Source organism: Sprattus sprattus (assembly GCF_963457725.1).
Source record: "Sprattus sprattus genome assembly, chromosome: 7".
NCBI classification, from domain to species: Eukaryota; Metazoa; Chordata; class Actinopteri; order Clupeiformes; family Clupeidae; genus Sprattus; species Sprattus sprattus.
Window position 1 is genome coordinate 10,941,680 of NC_137926.1, and position 4,988 is coordinate 10,946,667.

The window sequence follows — 4,988 nt, forward strand, 5'->3', positions numbered from 1 at the left end:
ATGATTAGAGTTCTGTTGTGCAAATAAAAAAACAGTTATTGCATTTAACCCTCAAAATGGGGAATTTCCATGGCATTACATGACAAGGGAATTATGAACTCCAAATCTGAGCTCACTTCTCACAGCGGCCAAGATAAATTCTTTAATTCTTGGCAAGTTGGTCCTGCCCCGCGGACCCCGGGATCTCCCAGTATTCAATTAGCTAGATAAACACATGGTTTACTTGGCCGTGAAGTACACTTGCTGTGAAGTCAAAAGTGATAGAGAGCCGTGTGTGACCTGCCAGGCAACAGGCTGACCCTGGGTGGGGGGGTTGGGGGGGAGTCATGCTAGAGGGGCGAGGGTGGTGGGGGGAGTGGTTGGGCTGGGTGGGGCAAGGGTGGTGGGGGGAGTGGTTGGGCTGGATAGTGCGAGGGTTGTGGGGGGAGTGGTTGGGCTGTAGGGGCAAGGGTGGCGGGGGGGGTGGTGGTGGGGGAGTGGTTGGGCTGGAGGGGGGGGGGGGGGGGGTGGTTGGGCTGGAGGGGAGGGGGGGGGGGGTTGGGGGGGGGAGTGGTTGGGCTGGGTGGCTCTGCTCCTGGCCGGCTCTGACGTGTGGGAAGTGGGGCCTGGCTGAGTGGTAGCTCCCTCTCCCCAGTCCCAGCAGGGGCTTTGCCACACAGAGCCAGCACCCAACCAGCCACAGGAAGTGTCCCTCGCGTTGGGTGGAAACTATTAGCAGGGCAGGATTCCACACTGCCTTGTGTGGCGAGGTTATCATTCAGAGCTTTCTCTCTCGCTCTCTCTCTCTCTCTCTTGCTCTCTCACTTTTTCTCTCTTTTTCTCACACTCTCACTCTGTTGTTTTTCTCCCGTTTCCCATTAAGTCCTACAGTCCTCTTTTTCTGTTTCTCTCTTCTCTCTCTCTCTCTCTCTCTCTCTCTCTCTCTCTCTCTCTCTCTCTCTCTCCCTCCGTCCTCTTCCTCTGCCCCTTCTCCCTCACTCCCACTCTGTAAAACCCACCACACAGCCCAATATAGAGGGGAGACTCACTCGTGCGCTGGGCTTCTCGCTCTTTTTTTACCCTCCACACCGCAGGGTAACGATTTTTCCTGATACGCGCGCGGTGAAAAGTGCGTAAGACGTGACCTTTTTTTTCTGCCGCGCGGCGGTGTGTGTGTCACACAGGAATGGGCGACATGGAGGAAGGAAAATATGAACAGAAACAAAACGCCAGAGCAGAGAGTATTTTTAGAGCCAACAGGAGGACCGTCAAAGAGGTCAGGGTGGCCCTCAATTCAATTAAAAAAAAACTTTATTAATAATCATACATAATAGTGTTGACATATAGTGTCAATGTGGTTTCATTGTGACCAAAAATAAATTAAGAGTTTTGCGAAATTTGTAAACAAAGACCTAAACTTCAGGCATTTGGATGAACTTCCACAGAACTTCTGTGAAGTGTCCCCAGCATACATCTTCGTATTACTGTATGTGTTTGTGTATGTCTGCATACCTATGCCTACATGCAACTGTGCATTTGTTAGGATGTTTTGGAGTGAATATTTATTCTTGAACCTCCAACTATGTACAGTTAGATTATGGACAAGTAATGCTGTGTCGTAATGTTGTTTTTTCTTGGGGGGCCCAATCTGATTGAATGATGTGTCCAGATACTGTGTTAATTCTGTTCATAAGCCTTAAAAGATGGCATTGACATCAAACAGTCCTTGGAGATGAAAGGCACCTAGGGTATTCTAGGCCTTGGGTTTGAGTGCCAGTATCACTGAAACAGCTCTGTTTACATACAGGTAAAAACCAGGGCTGAATATTATCAATAATACCAGGGCTCAATATTATCAATAATACAAGGGCTCAATATTATCAATAAGACCAGGGCTCAATATTATCAATAATACCAGGGCTCAATATTATCAATTATACCAGGGCTCAATATTATCAATTATACCAGGGCTCAATATTATCAACAATACCAGGGCTCAATAAGATTGGTTGCCAAGCTTGGCAACCAGGAATGAGCTTTTGGTGGCTAAAGCTGATAAAATGGTTGCCATCACTGACAGCCTTTTGCGCTATGAGTATGTGTGCGTGTGTGTGTGTGTGTGTGTGTGTGTGTGTGTGTGTGTGTGTGTCTGTGTGTGTGTGTGTGTGTGTGTGTGTACTACAGTAATGATTGACCAAAATAGTAGGCTATGTGAACAAAAGGCCGAGAGGCTGAGCATCACAGTGCTGGACTGCTACAAGGAGGAATCCAGTAGGTCAATGTTTGCATTGCCATCTGATCTTTCAATCTTCAAAATTTGGTCTTCTTGAAATCCAACATTAAATCAGAGAAGAATTATAATGATTAACAAATAATGATTTTGTTTCATAAACTCCATAGACATAGATGTGTACCAAATGCCATGAATTAGTGTATTGTACTTTGATGTTTGAGAGGAAATGTACTGGCGCTCATAAGAACAAGATAAGCCAATTATAGGAAAAGAGAGAACAAAACGTTTTAAAGAAGACTCCAAAATGGGACACTTCACAACAACTATGCTAACATCCACACTAGCAACATTAGCTAGCAACGCTAGCCAGGGCTCATGATACATGCTCCAAAGGTAAGCCATTTGATGTATCAGTCTACGACTATTTTTTGTGGGTTGCTGACATTGATAGCCATAGAACACAAATTTGTGTTCAGACGGTGTTCAGACATCACTGGCAAATTTGTTGTTTTATATTTATATTAAATAATAATTATTTATATATTTATTTAGTGCTACTGAATACTTTTTTATATTACTTTTATATATAATGGACATAATGAAAACACAGAGAAAATGCTTTTGCCACTGTTTGCAACTCGTCTTAAGTTGGTTACCAAGGGCAACCAGGCAACCGTTAATGTCAAGTCCTGAATACACACACACAAACACACACACACACACACACCTTTGACCAAACACCACTAATGACTTGCCAGGCTGTCCAGTGAACCTCTTAGGCTGGTCCCCTTCTGCCAATCTTTCCCTGGCCGGATATTAAAAAGCTTCTCTGAACCCTTGCATACAAGAGTTGATCCCTTTTGCTATCAGCCTGGCTCCAAGAGCACATATTGTCTATAGACAAGGAGTGAGGTGGTGTTTGGGACAGAGGGAGAATGCCCTCCTAGTGTTAAGCCCATGGCAAGAGGTTGTCTCAGGACATGCAGAATTCAATCCAAGATTAGCCTAATAGGAGGGTCAAATTGAAAAAATTACAACTTGAAAAGGCTGTGATCCAAGATGGCTTAACCTTCTCTGCCTACATTTGTTATGACACTGTAGTAGGGTCTCACAGTATTTCCCCTGTCTCTCTTTTTTCCACTCTATCTTAGTTTCAGGTGAATGAGCTCATCCGTAAGCAGGACTGGTTTGTGCCAGGTCTCTGTTTCTCTCATCCTGCCACAGACCAGATCAGAACAACCTTCCGGATCTTTTCCTGCTCTGTCAAATGATTTCCCTTTTCTTTTAAGGCATATAAAACACTTGAGTTGTCCAAATGAGGTGTTTCATTTTAATTAAAGGCATCTGTCATTGCAATATCATAAAATTATCTGTGTCAGTGAGAAAAAGACTTTCACCTTTATGTAACTTAGATGTCATGCAGCCTGGCAAAATGGACGGTCCAAAATACTTTTTTCAAAGCTATGTGCAAGTGGACGTTAAAGGTCGCTTTATTTGGGGATGCTTGAATATGGAAGTCTACTTCATTTGCAAGTGTAAACAATCCACAAATCCCACCAAAACAAGGCTTTTCTTACACTATTGTTGTCTCCGTTGGAAAACATTGTAAGTGCCTGTAATTTACATATTTAAGGCTATACATATTTGAATGGAATGACCAGAGTGTAATGGTCTTTTCATTACTGAGATGCAAAGCCACGTATGTGGCCAGAAGGTCAGTAAGTTAGGTTTGACCAGACATTTGATCACAAAAACGAAATTCAGCACAGTACCTTCACAGAGCCAGAGGTCTCTAATCTAATCCTTGCTATTTAAAATGGAATATGGTAGCGAGCTAAAACGAGATGATTTCGCTCCCTCTCCAATGACTCCCTCTCTCTCTCTCTCTTTCTCTCCCTCTCTCTTTCTCTTTCTCTCTCTCTCTCTATCTCTCTCTCTCTCTCTCTCTCTCTCTCTGTCTGTCTTTTTGATCGGGCTGTTCTCAGACCCCCGTCCTGGCCACTCTTTTTGTAAACTCTGAGTGGGGTGAGCCTTTCAGGTTTATCAGTGGGATAATAACCCACTCACCCGCTCCTCCCTCCACCCCCTCCACCAACCCCCCCCCCCCCCCCCCCCCCCCAAAAAAAAACCTTTCCTCCAACCAATTCCCTCCACTCTAATTGCGTTCCATGGAAGCAGGGGGAGAGGAGAACGCAAAAGCTCGAAAGGAGGAAGAGGAGAGGGAGGTAAAAATGCATAGTGGGAGGCTTCATTCATCCACCCCTAGCTGGACATTGTTTTGGAACAACAAACTGTGAACCCCCATTTTTTTGGGAGAAGAAAGAGGCACAACGGTTAAAAGCAGCGGAGGGCTAGCCTGCCATTTCCCCCAATTCAGCGGGGCCCTAGTCTCTTTAATGACCGATCGGGTTCAGAATTAATCCTCCCTGCATCGGTAATGGAAGTCTCTTTAGGAACTCAATGGCCATTGGTGGGAGACAGGGGCACTGTTGTGTTCACGGATTAAACCTTGCAGGGGAATCAAAAGCCACTCCACAATACAGTAATCAGCATGTTTTCACTCTGAAAAGCCCTCCGTTTTCCCATTTAGAAAACACAGCGCATTACCCCCTTTCTGCCTCCCACAAAAACCCCATTGAGGTACCTGTTCCATTATATGGATTAATCCTATGTGTTTTGTGTACCCTGCTGCGCGGCAGATGAGGGCGGAGGTGAAGAAGTGTCCACTCCAGAGGTTTAGATGGAGGGGAGGCGGACACCCACTGCTTTGGTCCTC